At 39.7% G+C, this 20,692-nt stretch overlaps 1 protein-coding gene and 1 pseudogene across 2 annotated transcripts in view; one reads left to right on the top strand and one right to left on the bottom strand.

Moving 5' to 3' along the window:
* Positions 1-3,681, bottom strand: part of LOC308618771 (S-adenosylmethionine decarboxylase proenzyme-like) — a 33,384-nt pseudogene extending 29,703 nt beyond the window's left edge. Inside the window, exons 1-2 of the transcript in view lie at positions 3,566-3,681; positions 2,749-3,478 (exon numbers count right to left, since the gene is read on the bottom strand). The product of the transcript in view is annotated as an S-adenosylmethionine decarboxylase proenzyme-like (transcript). The remainder of the gene's footprint in view (positions 1-2,748; positions 3,479-3,565) is intronic.
* The window catches only part of ABL1 (ABL proto-oncogene 1, non-receptor tyrosine kinase), a 134,867-nt gene that overhangs the window by 55,698 nt on the left and 58,477 nt on the right, over positions 1-20,692 (top strand). The gene's annotated exons all lie outside the window — the stretch shown is intronic.

The following is a 20,692-nucleotide window of genomic DNA, read 5'->3' as shown; positions in this document are numbered from 1 at the left end:
CCAGTAAACAAATGATTACCTTTTAATTCTTATCCTGATGAATACTTTTTGATTGTAATTGTTTTTATTACAATGGTAGTGTTTACTCATTATTTTACAATAAGTAAATGTCTCTTTCTCTTGATCACCCCCCTTAGGAGTATCCCCTGTTGTTTGTTGAATTCATCAGACCTTTTTCTCGTGGCTTCTTTTTTTTTTTTTTTTTTTTTTTTTTTTTTTTTGCTGTATGCGGGCCTCTCACTGTTGTGGCCTCTCCCGTTGCGGAGCACAGGCTCTGGACGCGCAGGCTCAGCGGCCATGGCTCATGCGCCCAGCCGCTCCACGGCATGTGGGATCTTCCCGGACCAGGGCACGAACCCGTGTCCCCTGCATCGGCAGGCGGACTCTCAACCACTGCGCCACCAGGGAAGCCCCTCTCCTGGCTTCTTGAATGTTTAAGAAGGTTGCATTTGAAAACACTGTATCCTACACCATATGTAAAAGTGGATGTTCTGCTTCTCAGAGTACAATTTAATTTACTTTGTAGATGTTATTAATGAAAGGCAGAGAAGACACTGGGCCCAATATTAAGTGTGGAACTTACAAAACGTGTATTAATGATTGTTACTAAGTTATTGCTCGCAATGGAACCTGTAACATATTCCTGTTAAATTAATCTCAAATTGCTAAGTGTATTATTCCAATAATCAGAAAAGGTAGATAAGTAACAAGGAGCAGGAGACTTGTGCCCAAGTTAAAAATAAATGTTCATTTACAGCATCTAAGAATCTTTTGGCAAATCAAGAATGATCACCAATAGCAAAAAGCTTTACTGGTCATCTGTCTGCTTGGATTTAGTACACTGGTTTAGTACAATATTTGGTAGAACATTACTGGCCAGAACACATGGATGTCACATCTCTAGAAAGAAAAACTATAGTAGTTCAATTCCCAATGTGTACCTTAGTTGTTTTTTGTTGTTGTTGTTGTTTTTATTTTTACTTTTCAAGTAAAAATAAGAATCTCAAAAAAAAAAAAAAGAAAAAAGAAAGAAAAGAAAAGAATAATCACCAAGCTCTTTCACACTACTTGAGAATAGTGGAAATACAGAAGAGACATGCTATGAGATTGATTGGTATTTCCCAGTGTGCTTTTTCTATTTCTTGAAAATTGTACAGTACTTTGCCATGGTTTCTTACCTGGATGAAATGAGAAACCTGTGCCTTCAGTATTTCCTACCAACCCTTTCTTGACTTTGTTCTCTGCCTCTTCCTATAATAACAATGAATTCTTTAAGAATAGCAGGGGGGGCTTCCCTGGTGGCGCAGTGGTTGGGGGTCCGCCTGCCGATGCAGGGGACACCGGTTTGTGCCCCAGTCCGGGAAGATCCCACATGCCGCGGAGCGGCTGGGCCCGTGAGCCATGGCCGCTGAGCCTGCGTGTCCAGAGCCTGTGCTCCGCAATGGGAGAGGCCACAGCAGTGAGAGGCCCGCGTACTGCAAAAAAAAAAAAAGAATAGCAGGGGGATTGAAGAAGTGGTTAAACAAAAATTGTCTTTACACATACCAGCCCATTCTGTGATGTACATGAGTTCAGAGCAACCTCAAAGGCCCCTCTTCCAGCCCCATGCTTCACCCTTAACAGTAATGTGAATGAAGCCAGGAAAGTCATAAAACTGTGGGTTTAAGGTGCCATAAGGAAAGGAGGCTGCACTAACGCCAATGTTTGGAGCTGTGTTTGTCCTCCCAGAGGTGTTGGTACTGGTAAGCAGTGCTCCGTGGTGAGGGTGAGCTTTGCCTTTGTAAAGTGCATGATGGGTGATAGTGAAAGGGCCATGGGAAAGAATTACTGGGAGGGTTGCAGGTGCATTGGCTCAGGCAGATTGGTTGTACGAAGAGTACACAGGAAGGCTGAGGTTTGGGAGTTTATTCTCTTAAAAGTGATCCGTGTCTAATAACCCCTGGAAAATCTTCATTTACTTCCAAGGGGTACACATACTCCAATCTGAGTCCTGATCTAGATTCTATCATGTATTAGCTGTGACCCTGGACAAATAACTTTACTCTTATGGCCTCAGTAAGAAAATGGATCATAATGCCACCTCCCTAAAGGGTTTGATGGGATTTCAATGGGATATTGCATATAGAGTGCTTGATACAGTAAGTAGAAAGTTATGTGTCAACCATTATTGATATCATGATGATAAAATCTGTAACATAATGGTTTTTATAAGTGAAATATAGTTGAAATTTGTTAACAGTCAACTCCTCACAGACCTTCAGGGAAGCCTGTCAAGGAAGGAAATCTTAGTGAAGTAATGGAGAACACTGAACAGTACCTTGACAGCGTCTTAGTTAGGGGAGGATATGTATAGAATATTAGGGCCTGGGTTGGGAGATTTTTTTTTAAGTAATTAAAAAAAAATTAAGGTATTCTTTACATGTAATGAAGTCCACCCATTTTAAGTGTACGTTTTGATGAATTTTGATGTGTAATCATGGAACCTCTGTCACAACTGAGATTATAAAACAGTTCCCTCGTTATTACAATTTTTTCTGTGCCCCTTTCCAGTTAATTCCCTTCTCCAACCACTGGTTCCAGGCAACTACCCATCTGCCTTCTGTCTCTGTAATTTTGCCTTTTCAAGAAGTTCATGTAAGTGGAATAATACAAAAACCATAGACTTTTGTATTTGACTTCTTCCACATAGCATGATTTTTTGGTATTCATTCATGTTGTTGTGTAGACTGTCTCTTTTCTTTTCCTTGCTAAATTTCTTTATCCATTTATCAAGACGTTTAAAACCTTCAATCTTCTGGGGCAAAGAAAGCACTGTGCGACATTTAGAACTCTGATTTACAAACAGGGTGGTCACAAATTTTCCTGGCTTGAAGACTTCCACAACTTTCCTGATCAGGTCATCATAGGAGGTCTGACTTAGGTTTGTTTCAAAGCTAACATAAGAAAATTGTGGTTCTGGAGTGATGGGAATAGTCCAATAAGTTCCATCTGATTTCATTCCATTCATTGAATACCCACAAGGATTGAACAGTGTGGGATCAATGACAGAACCTGGTATCAGGTCACGAATTCCACTCTCACGAGTGCCATCCTTTGCAGTAACACCATCTTTCATGTAGAACTGGTCCATAACTGCTGGGTCAAGCTCACTCATCAGAATTTCCAGGGTTTGATCTGGCTGATTGATTACCCGACTCTCTGGGAAACCCAAAGTATACAAGTACCAACAATCAGAATTCATGCCTCCCATACAATATGCTGCTCCATTTGGGGAAATTGAGTTAAGAAACTTCCTGGAAATTCCGGTGTGGGTACCCTTGGTGAGAAGACTTCATGAAATTCTTACAAGAATAAAAGAAGCTTTGAGTCAAACCCGCTGTAATCCCTAGCAAGTTTCAACAGGGGAACCAGTGCTTTCAGCAAGAGGGTAGTACCACACGTCTTCAAAACGAAACGTCTCTTGGAGACAAACATGCTACTGTCATGGAGTACATAAGCTTCCTGCTTGTCAGTTTTTGTCACACTTACGATTGAACACTGCACATCCTTCAAAAGTATGTCCCACTCGGATCTTGGGATGGTGCGAAGATCCCCAGATCCTTGGTTTGCGCCGGGTTGCTGCCTGGAGAACCAAACCTCCAGCAGCTTCTGGGTCCCTTCGAAAAAATGTGCAACTTCCATCAGCGTGAGACTAGTGAACAACCAACAACCCCCCAAAATCAACTAAATTAAATCTCTTCTCCCGCTGCTGCTGCCGCAGCTGCGGATTGTTCCGGCTGTGTTAACTAAAGTTCAGGTTCCATTTTTGCTATAATTCTATGTTAACTTTTTTTTAAAGGGTTAATAAAATTTTCCCGGCTTTTTGTGTGTGTGTGTGTGTGTGTGTGTGTGTGTGTGTGTGTGTGAGTGAAAGTTGAACGTGAGTCTGTTGGAAATAGAGGCAGATACAGCTCAGTCCCTTGTAGTCCACTGTTTCCGCGTTAGAGAGAGTAGAGCGAGCGCTAGCTAACGTCGCCGGCCATACTGAGGAAGCCTCTAACTTTGTATTGCCAATGTATAGAAGTAAGAACGACTTTTGTATACTGAACTTGTATCCTGCAATATGCTAACTTCACTTATTAGTTCTAGTAGCTCTTTTGTGTGTTGCTTAGGGTTTTCTCCAAACACTCGGAGTTTTTTTTTTGTTGTTTCTATCTTCAGATCTTTTGTCTTTAGCTGAGCTGCTTTGAGTCTGTCCCACATATGAGTATGAGTAGTTCAAGGGTCAGTGAGAGATGAGTGTACACAGTTTGGAGATCACCCCGTCTCTGCCCCTTCTAGGATTACCCTGCACTCTTCGGCATTTGTAGTTTCCTGGCTTCACTTTTCTGATTCACCAAGTCAGAAATGCTGTGAGTTTCTCTATGCATGTTCCAACCCCCTCTGTATATGACATGTCATAGTATCCAAAGACAAGAAATTGTTGATTATAGGAACTTAAAAAAAAAAAAGGGAACTTTTTTTCAAAATGATTCTTGAGTAATGACAGAAAATTCACATAGTTAACATAATATTTTGTTGATAAAAAGGAAAGGAGGGATTCCCTGGTGGCGCAGTGGTTGGGAGTCCACCTGCCGATGCAGGGGACACGGGTTCGTGCCCCAGTCCGGGAAGATCCCACATGCCGCGAAGCGGCTGGGCCCATGAGCCATGGCTGCTGAGCCTGCGTGTCTGGAGCCTGTGCTCCGCAACGGGAGAGGCCACAACAGTGAGAGGCCCGCGTACCGCCAAAAAAAAAAGGAAAGGAATCTTTTATCTAGAAGCGGAATAACTTGGTCACTTTACAGAAAGAAAACCCAAATTCTGATTTTACTTTTTGTCTATCATTCATTTAAAAATTTGCAATAAAGATTTATAAGTCCTTTTTTTAATGAATAAATAAAGTTATTAACATTGAGCCAAGATTTCCAATATTTTTAAACACAATTCAATATTTTCTTCAAATTCACTATCTGTAGGCATTATAAATCTAGACAAACAGTTTATTTTCCTCAGACCCTTTACATTTACAATTAATAGTTTATCCTCAAATTTGTCTTCTGGTATCTTTTATCATTTATAAAACTTTGAATTAATTAATATACCTTCTTAGGTATGTGTTTAGGAATAGATGACAATTTTTTTTTTTTAATTTTATTATTTATTTATTTATTTTTAGCTGCCTTGGGTCTTCGTTGCTGCACGCAAGCTTTCTCTAGTTGAGACGAGCGGGGGCTACTCTTCATTGTGGTGCGCGGGCTTCTTATTGCGGTGGTTTCTCTTGTTGCGGAGCACAGGCTCTAAGCGTGTGGGCTTCAGTAGTTGTGGCATGTGGACACAGTAGTTGTGGCTCCCGGGCTCTAGAGCGCGGGCTCAGTAGTTGTGGTGCACAGGCTTAGTTGCTCCGTGGCATGTGGGATCTTCCTGGACCAGGGCTTGAACCCGTGTCCCCTGCATTGGCAGGCGGATTCCCAACCACTGTGCTACCAGGGAAGTCCCATAGATGATAAAATTAAACCTCTTAACTAGTTGTAAAATTTAACTGATTACATCACATTAAATAAAACAATGCATAGATTATATTGGTTTACTCTCTTAATAAACTAATAATTTTCTTAATGAAAGAACAGACAGGGCTTCCCTGGTGGCGCAGTGGTTGAGCGTCCGCTTGCCGATTCAGGGGACACGGGTTCGTGCCCCGGTCCGGGAAAATCCCACATGCCGCGGAGCGTTTGGGCCCGTGAGCCATGGCCGCTGAGCCTGCGCGTCCAGAGCCTGTGCTCCGCAATGGGAGAGGCCACAACAGTGAGAGGCCCGCGTACCGCAAAAACAAAACAAAACAAAAACAAAAACAGACAAACCACATTTATCTTAGGTACCTATTCCTATTTCTCTGTAACCATTTATATTAGCTAACTTTAAAGTTATAGTTTCTAGACACAAGAGAAAACTAGAAGACTGGAAACCAAGAACTGTCTAGCAAATTTTTCTATGAGCATACATTTTATGTCACTTTAACAAATTTTAAAGTGACAAAATAAGCATGGATATATCATTTAGAGAAATTTACACATCCAGTTAATCAATCTATTGGTAACTTTTATATAAAAATAAGGAAGAAGGGTAATTTAAAACTATATGTGGTGCCCAATGTTTGGATCTTTTCCTTTAGTTAGACATTATCCATATATCAGAAGATTATTAATTAACTCAATTTATCGTTTGTTTAAGAGATTTTTTTTTTTTGTGGTACGCGGGACTCTCACTGTTGTGGCCTCTCTCGTTGTGGAGCACAGGCTCTGAACGCGCAGGCTCAGCGGCCATGGCTCACGGGCCCAGCCGCTCCGCGGCATGCGGGATCTTTCCAGACCGGGGCACGAACCCCTGTCCCCTGCATCGGCAGGCGGACTCTCAACCACTGTGCCACCAGGGGAGCCCTAAGAGATCTTTAAGTGGACTAAACAACTGGAAATTAAAACTTAGACCAACACATCAAATCTTTATGGTTTAAAGCATTATAAGAATTCATGAGATTAAATCATTTAAAAAAGATATTTTATTATATAAGTTCTTTCAATTAAATTCAATTTTATTTTTTATAATTTTAAACAATTTGTGGAAACAGTGATAACTTACTGGATCCATAGAACTAATAAAGTTAATTTAGAAGGTTTAAATCATGAGAAATTAACCCCAAATCTTACATTGATTTAATTATTGCATTATTTTTATATCATAATAAAATCAGGAGGCATAGAGTTATTTTTAAGCTAATTTTATCTCACTCTTGTATATAGTCCAAAGAATCATCTAATTATCAGGAATATTACATAAATATTTTAATATAAATAAACCTCCTATGGTCATATATCCAAAAAGATTTTTAAGACTCTTGGATATACTAAGCCTAGGTATAGGAAACAAAACTATTACCCAAACCCACATTTAAACTTTTGGGTTATAATTTCAGCAAGGGAAAAGTAGAAGCAAAAATAGTTTAATTTTTCTCTTTCTTATGGAAATTTTGGACTGTTAATCTGTACTAGATATTTCTTGAGTCTGCACATAAGGACTGAAAAACTATTTATTATTAGTTAATCTCCAGACTTACCCAAGAAAAGAGAAAATATGGGAAAGGAAGGAAGAAAGAAGTGAGAGCAAGCTGACTGCAGATAGATACAAGTGGCTGCTTATCTTCTCTGTGTAAGGAGAGGAGAAGACTTAGACAAGGCAAAACCCATTTTGACAGACCCACTCAAAACTACCAGAGCTAAAGTCAGTACAGCTCGTTTAAATAGTAATTCAGATTCTTGGCATCCTATTAAGTCATGTCCTTTAAAAGCTGGCACTTAGTAAGTATGGGAGAAAAGAGGAGGTCTCCCAATTTAAAAAGGTGATCTGTCTTATAGATGGGCAAGACAGAGACTCTCCTCATGAGGTTTCTTCCCTTTTTGTTCTGTGTTTAACGTGTCTCTTAAATGAAAAATCTTATTCATAACAAAATTTTCAAAATGGCAACTGCAATTTCAGATTGGTAGAATTACACCAGTTAGAGAGTGGGGGCCACTCTTCATCGCGGTGCGCGGGCCTCTCACTATCGCGGCCTCTCTTGTTTTGGAGCACAGGCTCCAGACGCGCAGACTCAGTAATTGTGACTCACGGGCCTAGTTGCTCCGCGGCATGTGGGATCTCCCCAGACCAGGGCTCGAACCCGTGTCCCCTGCATTGGCAGGCAGACTCTCAACCACTGCGCCACCAGGGAAGCCCTATGCAATCTTGAGAAAGAAGAATAGAGCTAGAGGTATCACACTCCCTGACTTCAGACTATACTACAAAGCTACAATAATCAAAACAGTATGGTAGCAACACAAAAACAGACATATAGATCAATGGAACAGAATAGAGAGCCCAGAAATAAACCCGTGCACTTAAATGGTCAACTGATCTATGTCAAAAGAGGCAAAAATATATAATGGGGAAAAAAGTCTTTTCAGTAAGTGGTGCTGGGAAAACTGGACAGCTACATATGAAGGAATAAAATTAGAACATTTTCTTACACCATATACAAAAACTCAGATTAAACGTAAGACCAGAAACCATAAAACTCCTAGAAGAAAGCATAGAACACTGTTTGACAGAAATTGTAACAGTATATTTTTTATCTGTCCTAAGGCAAAGGAAGCAAAAGCAAACATAAATAAATGAGACCTGATTAAACTTAAAAGCTTTTGCACAGCAAAGGAAACCATTGACAATATGAAAGGACAGCCTACAGAATGGGAAAAAAATAACTGCAAATGATATGACTGATAAGGGGTTATTATCCAAAATATATAAATAGCTCATATAACTCATTATCAAAAAAATAAACAACTCAATTAAAATGGGCAGAAAACCTGAACAGACATTTTTCCAAAGAAGACACAGAGATAACCAACAGACACATGAAAAGATGTTCAGCATCACTAATCATCAGAGAAAGGCAAGTCAAAACCATAGTGAGATATCACCTCACACCTGTCAGAATGGCTATCATCAAAAAAGACCACAAATAACAATTGTTGGCAAGGATGTAGAGAAACGGGAACTCTTGTACACTGGTGGTGGGAATGTAAATTGGTGCAGGTCCTATGGAAAACAATATGGAGTTTCCTCAAAAAACTGAAAAGGAATTACCATATGATCCAGCAATTCCACTCCTGGATATATATACAAAGAAAACAAAAACACTAACTTGAAAAGATACACGTACCCCAGTGTTCAAAACAGCATTATTTACGATAGCCAAGATATGGAAGCAACCTAAGTGTCCATCAATAGACGAATAGATAAAGAAGGTGTGGCGTGTGTGTGCGTGTGTATATATGTATAATGGAATACTACTCAGCCATAAGAAAGAATGAAATTTTGCCATTTGCAGTGACATGGATGGACCTGGAGGGTATTATGCTTAGTGAAATGTCAGACTGAGGAAGATAGATAGTGTATGTTGTCACTTATATGTGGAATCTAAGAAATAAAATGAATTAATATAACAACTGAAACAGACTTACAGATATAGAGAACAAACCAGTGGTTATCAGTGGGGAGAGGGAAGGCAGAGGGGATTAAGAGGTACAAACTACTATGTATAAAATAAATAAGCTAAAAGGACATATTTTACAGCACAGGGAATATAGCCAATATTTTATAATAGCTTTAAATGGAGTATAAGCTATAAAAAATTTTTGAATCACTGTGTTGTACACCTGAAACTAATATAAGATTATAAATCACTATACCTCAATTTAAAAAAAAAAAAAAGAGAGACTGGTGCTTATGCAAACCTCATATCTCCAGAATCTGGTCAAAGGCCAGGGAGTCACCAAGTGGAGTCCCAATGAACCCCCCAACAATTGATGTCTATCACTACCCTTAGAAAACAGGGCTTGTGGAAATTCACTTTAACACCATTTGCTTAACAGTGGAATTAGGTTCTTAATTCAACCAACCCAAGCAATCAATAATGAGCGACTGTATACAGGACTTGGCTGTAGGTATATACAAAGATGGATCAGACATAAGACATAGTATCAGCTGCCTAGGGAGCTCACAGTCTAGCTCTTCTTTTGAGCAAAATATTGCTTAAGTTGTTGCCTTAATGGTAGGATAAATCTGCCTTGGAATTGATCCAAGGTGATTTAATTACTGTGAAATAGTTACACCAATAAGACTTAAATTCCAGAGAAGCCCCTACTGGATTCCAGCATGCTGCAGAATATTAGGATTCCTGTTCTTATGTTGGTAAGCCAGGCCAGCCCTATTTTCTGTGATGACTTTTTTTTTAAATAAAATAATGCATTCACTAGTTTAAAAATTAATATATAAAAATGTAGATTGAGAAGTCTTACTCTGACCCTTGTGTGTATCTACTTGGTTATTGCATTCTCATTTCTCCCATGAATAAACACTATAATCAGTTTCTTAGATGTCTTTCCATTGTTTCTTTGTGCAAATACAAGCAAAAATGAATTCATATACTTTTAAATCCCATTCTTACACAGAAGCTAGAATACCAGTTCAAAGGTGGTCAGGCAGGAGGAATTCTGTCTTACTTGGGAGAGGATCAGCGCTTTTTTTTCTAGTCAGGCCTTCAACTGATTGGATGAAATCCACCCACATTAAGGAGGGCAATCTCATCCAAAAACACCCTCATGGAAACAACCAGAATAACGTTTGACCAAATATCTGGATACTCTGTGACCCAGTTAAGCTGACACATAAAATTAACCATCAGAAGGGTCTTGCCCCAATTAATGGTAGAGTAAATGCTACTCTGGTCTTGCCTAACAACGTTTAAGAGCAAAACCCAAAAGGATCAAATTGTTTCCAGACTGTATCTCAGAACAAAGCTAAAGAATATTTTTAGCAATGCAAAAAAATCTAGGACCCAACATGGTAAAATACACAATGTCTGCATCCAGTCAAAAATTACTAGGTATGTAAGGTAGTAGGAAATATTCCAGTAACTGACCAGAAATGACACAGATGGTAGAAATAGCAAATATGGACATTAAAATAATTATTATAATTGTATTCCATATGTTTAAGAAGCTAGAGGAAAGGTGTTAATTAGAGACATGGAAGATAAACTTCTAGAGATGAAAACTACAATTGCTGAGATGACTACATTGAATGAAATTGATGTCAGAATAAACAGCATAGAAATAAAGATTAGTGATTTTGAAGACAATGTAAGCTGTCCAAAATGAAACACAGAAAGAAAAAAATCTGAAAAAAATTAATGAACAAAGCATCAGTGAAGTGCGGGGCCAATTATATGTGTAATTGGAGTGTCTGAAGGAGGAAGGAAGTGTGAGGGATAGAAGAAATAACAGAAGAAAAAAATGACTGAAAAAAAAACCCTCCAAATGTAATGAAAGTAATAAACCCATAAATCCAAGAATCTCAAGGAACTCCACGCACAAGAAACATGAAGAAAAATGGTATCAAGGCACATTATACTCAAATTGCATAAAACTAGTGATAGAGAAGAATGTTAAAAGCAGCCAGAGAAAGTGAAGATTAGGATGACAGGAGATTCCGCTTTGAAAACAGTGTAAGCCAGGCAACAGTGGAGCAACATCTTCAAACAAAAGAAAAACATCGTCAACCTAGAATTCTTTTCTTGCTGAAAATATCTTTCAAAAACAAAGGCAATATAAAGTCTTCTTCAGACATATCAAAAACTGAAAGAATTCACTACCAGCAGGCTTGCACTAAAAAAAATGTAAAAGAATGTCCTTGAAGCAGAAGAAAAATGATACCTGGTGGAAACCAGAGCTACAAAAAGAAAGTGATACACTGGAGAAGGGTAACTACCTTGTAAATATATAATATTTTTTCTCATTATTTATTTATTTGTTTATTTATTTTGGGCTGTGTTGGGTCTTCGTTGCTGCGTGCGGGCTTTCTCTAGTTGCGGAGAGCGGGGGCTACTCTTCGTTGCGGTGCGCGGGCTTCTCATTGCGGTGGCTTCTCTTGTTGTGGAGCACGGGCTCTAGGCACGCAGGCTTCAGTCGTTGTGGCACATGGTCTCAGTAGTTGTGGCTCACGGGCTCTAGAGCGCAGGCTCAGTAGTTGTGGCACACGGGCTTAGTTGCTCCGCGGCATGTGGGATCTTCCCGGCCCAGGGCTCGAACCTGTGTCCCCTGCATTGGCAGGCAGATTCTTAACCACTGCGCCACCAGGGAAGCCCTTTCCTCATTATTTAAATCTCTTTAAAAGATACGTCTTTTAAACAAAAGCAGAAACAAATAACACAGTGGCATTTACAGCTTATGCAGAAGTAAAGTTTATGGCAGCAGTCGCACAAATGGGAGTGGGAACAGGGAAGTATACGGTTGTAAGATTCTTATGCTATATGTGGAGTGATATATCATCTGCAAGTAGATTGTGATAAGTTAAAGATGTCTATGATAAACTCTAAAGCAGCAGAGTTATAGCTAATAAGCCAACAGAGATAAATTATAATAATGAAGGTATTTAATTAATACAAAAAAGGGCAGCCAGAAAAACTTGGAAAAATGAACAAAGAACAGATTACATAGCAGTACATCTGAAACGTATTTTTTACAAAAGAACAGATTGGATAAATATAAAATAGCAAGATGGTAGATTAAATTCCACATTGATAGTATGTTAAATATAAAAGTCTAAACGTCCCAATAAAAAACAGAGACTGTCAGATTGTATAAAAATAAGACCCATTTATATGTTACCTACAGTGAACCCAGTTTTAATATAAAGATACAAATAGATTAAAAGCAAAAGGGTGGAAAAAGTTGTACCATGTCAACATTAATCAAAAGATTAACTTGAATGTCTATATCAGACAAAGTAGATTTCAAAACAGAGCATAGTACCAAGGATAAAGAGAGTCATTTCGTAATGGTAAAGAGGTCAATCCAATAAGAATATATAATCCTAAGTGTTTATATATGTATTAGAGATTCAAAATACATGAATCAAAAACTGATAGAACTGCAAGGAGAAATCCACAATTATATTTGGAGATTTTAACACCTCTCACTCAATTGATAGAACACATAGACAGAAAATCAGTAAGGATATGGGAGATTTGAACAATATAATCAACTGTCTTGGCTTAATTAGCATTTATAGAACACTCTACCCCTCTACCCCAAACAGTAGAATACACGTTCTTTACAAGTGCACATGAAACTGTTACCAAGATAAATCATTTTCTGGGCCATTAAAAAAGTCTCAATGAATGTAAGCTGATTCAAGTCATAGGAAGTATGATCTCTGACCACAGGAGAATTAAATGAGGAATCAGTAACAGAAAGATATCTGGAAGAGCTTTCAATTATTTGGAAATGAAATAACACACTTTTAAATAAACCATGAGTCAAAGAAAAAAAAATCAAAAGTGAAATTTAGTAAGTATTTGGAACTGAATGAGGGTGAAAATGCAACATAAAATTTTGGGGATGGGGCTAAAGGGAAATTTATTTAACACTAAAACCCTGTATTAGAAAAGAAAAGAGCTTCAAATAACTGACCTTGGGATCCCATCTTAAGAAACTAGAAAAATGAAAGCTATTGAAACCCAAATTAAGCAGAAAAAAAGGTCAATATGGAAATCAGTGAAATGGAAAACAGAAAAACCATAAAGAAATCTATGAAACCAAAAGCCAGTTCTCTGAAAAGAGCAATAAAATTGATAAACCTCTGGCCAGACCAATCAGGAAAAAAAGAGAAGACAAAAATTTTAATAAGTATACCAAATAGCAACCTAGAAAAAACAGACAAGTTCTTTGAAACACACAAACTGCCAAAACTCTCTCAAGAAGAAACAACCAGAATAGGCCCAAATCTATTAAAGAAACTGAGTTTGTATTGTAGTTAAAAACCTTCCCACAAAGAAAATGCCAGGGCCTGATGGTTTTACTGGTGAATACTACCAAACATTTAAGAAAGAAATATTACAAATTCTATACAGCCTTTCCAGAAATTAGAAAAAGAGGGAACAAACACTTCCCAGCTCATTCTTCAAGGTAAGCATTACTGTGCAGATGTTCCCTCTTAGTCTCTTCTCCCTGTGCAGCCAGAGTAATCCTTTTAAATATAATCAAATCCCAGCCTCTTCTCTGCCCCAAACCTCCAGTGCCTTCCCAGCTCCTTCAGAGTAAAAGCCAAAAAGACCTGGCAATCACCTCAGGCAGACAAGATCTCCCCACCTCTCTGCAACTTCTGACTAATGTCCTTTTACTCTCCCTCTTACCTACTCTGTTCCCTCCACATTGACCTCTTAGCTCTTCCTTGGACCTCCCCCAGTCATCCTCCCTGCCCCACTGACTTTGCAATTGCTGTTCCCTATGCTAGGAAAGTGCTTCCCCCATAGTTCACGCTACCTCCTTTGGGTCTTTGCTCAATTGTCATCTTCAGTGATGGTGTTTCTGACCACTTTATTTAAAATTATAATCCCAATCCCCACTCCTCAACCTCAGCAACCCCATCCCTCTTACCTGCTTTTTCTCCCTAGCGATTTTTACCCTCTTATGTATTCTATAATTTATTTTGTTGTCTGTCTCCCCTACCCCCAATGGAAAGTGAACTATCGAGGGGCAGGGATTTTTTCCCCATATTCTACCTGTTGTAACCCTAGAGCGTAGCACAGTACCTAGCTCTTAGTATGTACTCTGTAAACATTTGCAGAATATTTCTCTCTTAATGGTGCTCTCTTTGCTTTGTTCTCAAAAAAAAAAAAAGAAAGAAAAAGAAAACCACCTTCCTGTCTAACGCGATATATTCTCAGATTGTCCCATAGTTTGATGACCAGGAATCTTTAAACCCGTGGATTTACAAGAGGTGTTCCTCTCTTTTGTGGGGAAGGAGAGGGGTAATTACGAAAGCAACATGAGAAAAGGAGAACTGACACAGGAGTTCTTAGGCAGATCAGTTTTAGAAAGGATGATGTATGAAGCTGAGGCTTTGCAACTTGATTCCTTTTTAAATAAATACTTGCATACTTGGAAAGCTCACATGAACCCCCATCCAGGCATCAATGTACCCCATTTTGAAGGCTAAGACCAAAGTTTATTTAACTTAATGATAGATCCTTGCTATTTAAACAATCTACAGTGAATATATGTGTATTCATATTCACTTGTATGTGTATGTGTAGGCAAGTCTGTAAATTCCCAGAAATAGAATTGCCGGGTCAAAGGGTGAATAAATCTGAGGTTCTGAGAGATATTGAATATTGCCAAATTTCACTTATGGGGCTTTTTGAGAACCAGGAATCAGATACGCAAATCCTAGGCAGAGTCAAGAGCTAGCAACTATAGGACAAAGTTAAAGGCAATTTTGCCACCTTAAATAGTGGGAAGCTGCAGAATTAATTAAACGCTGCTTTCAGTCCTTAGGAGACCATGTACAAACCTGATAAGCCCCCGCCCCTTGTCTTTGTACAACTCCCTGGCAGGAAGTTGAACACCCAGGGCTCTGGACACTGTTTTTCATAAAGCTTTCTGGCTCACTTGCTCTGGAAATGTTGAGACAGGAATCAGTTGCAGCCAGCCAGGGCTGACTGTCCATGTTCTTGATGTGATTTGCTGGAGACCTGCCCCTCATCCTCCTGTGGCCCAAAGGCTCCTAAATCCATTCGTGAGGATTGGTTGGTTGTGGGCACAGTCTAGATAAGGGAAGCCAGTTTTTTGGTACAAGTGCTGGCATTTGTAAGTTAGCAAACTCACTCTTTCTAGTCAGGAAAATGTCATTTTTAAAAAGCCCTTGACAAGGAGAAAGAGAAAAATTTACCTTAGACCTTGAATCGGCTCACAGACTGAGAGCCTAGACAGGTGGTACCAGGCATTTGGCTCAGCCTCCATTTTGCAGGTGAACGAGGCTCAGAGTGGGGGAAGTGCCCCCCCCCCGCCAGCCTCCTACTGGAACCCAGGGCCCTGCTCTCTTGCAGGGTTTCTCTCTACCACCCCACAGCTGCCTCTCCTGCATGGTCACCAGTGCTTTCCTATCCAGGTACAGGGAGGTGTGCATTAGAGAAAGACAACCCTTTAGCATGGATTTCTACCACCTGGCATGACAATGGATAAAGCTACTTATCGGTGCTGTTTGTACTTCTGATATATATTCCACTTGGGGTCTTGTAGAGCAGAAGGAACAAAGGGAAAGAAACCGAATTGTACAGACTGTACTCACTCTAGGACCACTAATCTAATTCTCACCAGCCAAATCAGGTCCAGCAATGGAGTGCCCTCTCACAGCCCCAGAGGGGCTCTATTCACAGGGAAGCACCAAGCAGGGGCTCTGGCAGTGAGTGGACTCCCCTGAGGAACGGGACATTTGAAGAAGGAAAGCAGTGTTTTTATTGAGGTATAATTTACATATGGTAAAATTTGCCCCTCTTAGAGTATGAGTTTTGACAGTGCTTATAGTCATGTAATTACCACCACCCTTGACATCTAGAACTGTTCCATCACTCCCTGCCCCTCCCGCGCCAGTCCTAATTCCTTTGGTCGGCAATGCATCCTCCCAGCCCCTGCAACCACTTTTCAGTTTTCTGTCCTTAGGATTTTGTCTGTTACAGAATATCATAAATAGAATTATAAAGTATATAACCTTTTGAGCCAGGATGCATTTAAGATTCATCCATGTTGTTGCATGTAATCAACGTGGTTCATTCCTTTTTATTGCTGAGTAGCTTTCTGTTGTATGAAGATACCGCAGTGTGTTTAGCCATTCAGCTGTTGAAGGACATTTGAGTTGCTTCCAGTTTTTGATGATTATTAGTAAAGCCACTGTAAATTCACATACAGGTTTTTGTGTAGACATTAATTTTCATTTCTCTTGATTAAATAATTAGGATTGGAATTGCTAGGCCATATGTTAAGTGTATGCTTAACTTATGAGAAACTGCCAAACTGTGTTACAAAGGGAATGTATTATTTTGCATTCCCACCAGCAGTTCCTACCAATTTGCATTCATGCCAGTTGCTCCACATTTTTACCAGCACTTGATATTTTCTCCCAGTCTTTGACTTGTTCTTTTCATTCTCTTAACAGTGTCTTTAGAAGAGCATAAATTTTGGGAATTCCCTGGCGGTCCAGTGGGTAGGATTCCACGCTTTCACTGCCATGGGCTCAGGTTCAATCCCTGGCTGGGGGGAACTAAGATCCTGCAAGCCTCATGGCACGGCCAAAAAAAAAAAGAATGGCATAAATTTTTAATTTTGATGGAAGTCCAATATATGAGTTATTTCTCTTAAGGTTCATACTTGGTATTGTACCTAAGAAATATTGCCTAACACAAGATCACAAAGATATTCTTCTAGAAGTTTTATTTAACATTTAGATCTATAATCCATTTTGTATTAAATTTTATATGTGGTGCATACTGACCAAGTGTCATCGTTTTGTATATGGATGCACAATATTCCAGGACCATTTGTTCAAAAAACTATCCTTTCTCCATTGAATTGTCTTTGCACCTTTGTGGAGAATCAATTCAGCACATATGAGTGGGCTACTTGTTATGCTTTTAACTGATTTCTAAATTGTGAAAGGAGAATGGTAAAAGGAAGAATCTTCCAGTCTTTCTATACTACTGATTTCTCCACTAGGAAGCCTCTCCTAACATCTGTAGGCAGAATTATCCACTTCTTCTGTGCTCCTTTTTATTATTATTTATTTATTTACTTATTTATTTGGCCACACAGCACAGTTTGCAGGATCTTACTTCCCCGACCAGGGATTGAACCTGTTCCCTCGGCAGTGAAAGCACAGAGTCCTAACCACTGGACTGCCAGAGCATCCCCTGGGCTCCTATAGCTATTATGCATACACTTATTATGGAATTTTTCTCACCCTTATGATTCCTTGTTTCAGGGTCTGCTCCTCTCTCCTTCCCACCTCTCTCTCAAGACCAAGCATCCTTGGAGGCCCAGAAGTGTGTCTTCTTCCTTTTTATCATCTTCATCACCACTGGCTCTATAAAGTTTGTTGAATGAATGGCCCATTCTCAGATCTCTGATGACAAGTCAGATCTTTGATTGACAAGTGATGACAAGTCAAGAGTTTTATGAGAGCTCTACCAGTCAGATGAGGACCAAGAAGTGAAGATAAAGACCCAATTCTCTTTAAAGCAGGAGCTGTTTCTTATTCTATTGTGGTGTGACCTCTGTTTTGCCAGGCATGCGTAGGGTGGGTCTGTCATACCAGGCACATTTGGGTTATTGGTGGAATCTCAGCTTCAGAGCATGCCTGGCTTCTTGAGTCCCTCTTCCTTTGGGATTCCTTCATGCTGGGCTTCAGTCACTGTGGCTTTGTTGGGAATACAACCCCCTACTTCCCTTGAGTTGTTTTGGAGATCAGACAAGAAAAAGTAAGGGAAAACGCTGGACAGTATTGAGAATTATTGACTGATTAACCTTTGCAATTCATTTGTTTATCAGAAGCCTAAGACTCATGACATATTTATTGTTAGTTCCAGTATTTAATTGGTTGCTTCTCCTTCTCCTAGTACTTTGGAAACATAACATTTACCACCTAGAAATTTTACTACCTAGAAATTTTCTTACAATAGATCTTAAATATTCTTCTTAACATTTTGATCTCAACTAACTTACTCTGATTCTTGGTTTCTATGAGAAGTTTAACAATTTGGACTGTCTGTCCAGAAGATGAGTGGTGCCAGGGTGTACATTTGGGAACTCTTAAAGTTGTAGCCCTTCAGGCCTCTGTGAAGGCTACATACTGGAAAGCTACAGTTACTTGTGAGAGTATCCAGGTGCTTCCTAGGCGTGGGAGATGTGTTTCTGTGCCTTTCAGTCTTTGATGTGCCAGGCTGCTGGCTTTCTCAGATGTCTCTATTTTAATCAACCTGAGCTACATCTCCTACTCCCACCCAGGTCTCGATCATCTTAGTTGTATATACAGTCCTCCCCCTCACATACACTCCTTAGCCAGGAGTATGCTGGGAGTCAGTAGAGGTGTCAGGGCTGGGTGGAATTGTTGCATGTTTCCTCTCCGGGAATGTGGCTCTCATTAGAAGCATCTCTAAATAAGATGCCACGTACCTGCAACACACAGAGCATGGTCTCTTTAGGTTCACAGCATGGAATTGAGCAGCCAAACTTATTGCATTTCTAATCCTCTGTCTCATCCTTTCTATGACATCCAATCAGGAAATGGGGTCAAAATCTTAGAACACATTGCTTTCTCCCTTTTTTATTAACATTTTTTGAGGTAAGATTTACATGCCATAAAATTTACCATTTTAGTGTCCACTTCACTGATTTCTAGTAAATTTATAGAGTGTGCAGCCATTACCACAATCCAGTTTTAGAACATTTCCATCATCCCAAAAAGATCCCTTGTGCCCCTTTGCAGTCAGTCCCACCCCCATGCCCAGGCAGCCGCTAAATCTGCCTTCTGTCTCTATAGATTTGCCTTTTCTGCACCTTTCCTATAAATGGAATTATACAATATGTAGTCTTTGTGACTGGCTTCTTTCATATCACAGTGTGTTTTTGAGGTTTATCTATGTCGTAGCACATATCAGTACGTCATTCCTTTTTATTATTGAATATTATTCCATTCTTTGGATGTACATTTTGTTTATTAATTCATCAACTGATGGACGTTTGGATTGTTTCCAATTTTGGCTGTTATGAATAATGCTTCTGTGGACATTCATGTACAAGTCTTTGTGTGGATATGTTTTCATTCCTCTAGGGTAGATTCCTTGGAGTAGAGTTGTTGGGTCCTCTAGTAAGTTTATGTTTAACTTTTTAAGAAACTGCCACAGTGTTTTCTATAGTAGGGCTGTACCATTTTACATTCCCAGCAGCAGTGTATGAGTGTTCTAGTTTCTCCGCGTCCTCACCAATGCTTGGTTTTGTCTGTCGTTCTGATCATAACTATTTGAGTGGCTGTGAAGAAGTACCTCTCTGTGGTTTTAGTTTCCATTTCTGGAATGGCTGATGCTGAGCATCTTTTCATGTGCTTATTAGCCATTCATATTTCTTCTTTGGTGACACATCAATTTAAATCTTTTATCCATTTTTTCATTGGTTTGCTTACTGTCTTATTATTGTGTGTTGAGTTCTCTGTATTCTGGATACAAATTCTTTATCAGATCTATGATAGAACACAGAATTTTTTAATCTTCCTCACACCAGTACCAGAGGCTCTGGAAAGGGGGAGGGACAGTTAAGGTAGCAATAATAATTAATGTGTAACTTTTGAGTCTTTGTTATGAGCTGGATACTGGACTACGTGTTTCACAACGATCATTTAAGACACTTTCTCATTTTCTAAAGGTTATAGGATAATTTCAAACGCTTGCTCTTCAATTAACAGTTTTTAATAGATAAAGAAAAGAAACAATTGATTTGGGAAATTCTTAGATTTAGGGGAGTTAAAACTGGTCTTTTAGTATTACCGTAAAGACTAAATGGCTGTTATACAGATGCAGAATACCAGCGGTTTAAAACAGCTAGATGTTTATTTCTCGCTTCTGTTAACAGGCTGACATTAGCAGTCCTGCATGTGTATGGGGACTCCACAGAATCAGACACCTGCTATGTTGTTACTTCTTTTTTTTTTTTTTTCCAGTACACGGGCCTCTCACTGTTGTGGCCTCTCCTGCTGTGGAGCACAGGCTCCGGACACGCAGGCCCAGCGGCCATGGCTCACGGGCCCAACCGCTCCGCGGCATGCGGGATCTTCCCGGACCGGGGTACGAACCCGCATCCCCTGCATCGGCAGGCGGACTCCCAACCACTGCGCCACCAGGGAAGCCCTATGTTGTTACTTTTAAGGTGTGGATTCTACCTCAGGATCCAAATGGCCACTCCAGCAAGCCTGTCCCCTTGCAGGCAGTGGGAAGTAGAAAAGAGAGGGAGGGCATTCTCATTCCTTTTAAGAACCTGACCCAGAAGTTGTATGTATCGGTGCTGCTCGCCGTGTCATTGGTTAAAACTTGTTACATGGTAATGACTAGGCCCAAGAGGGACTAGGAAATGCAGTCTTTATTCTGGGGCCATATGTCCATCTAAAACTTAAGGGTTGATGGTGAGAGAGGAGAACAGATGTTAGGGGACATTGTTGGGCTTGGCAGTTCCTGTAACTAGTCTGTGTGGGATTCCCA

Source organism: Mesoplodon bidens, assembly GCF_964165515.1.
Source record: "Mesoplodon bidens genome assembly, chromosome: 6".
Classification (NCBI taxonomy): domain Eukaryota; kingdom Metazoa; phylum Chordata; class Mammalia; order Artiodactyla; family Ziphiidae; genus Mesoplodon; species Mesoplodon bidens.
The sequence above is the reverse complement of the archived record's forward strand: the minus strand, read 5'-3'. Positions and strand labels throughout refer to the sequence as shown.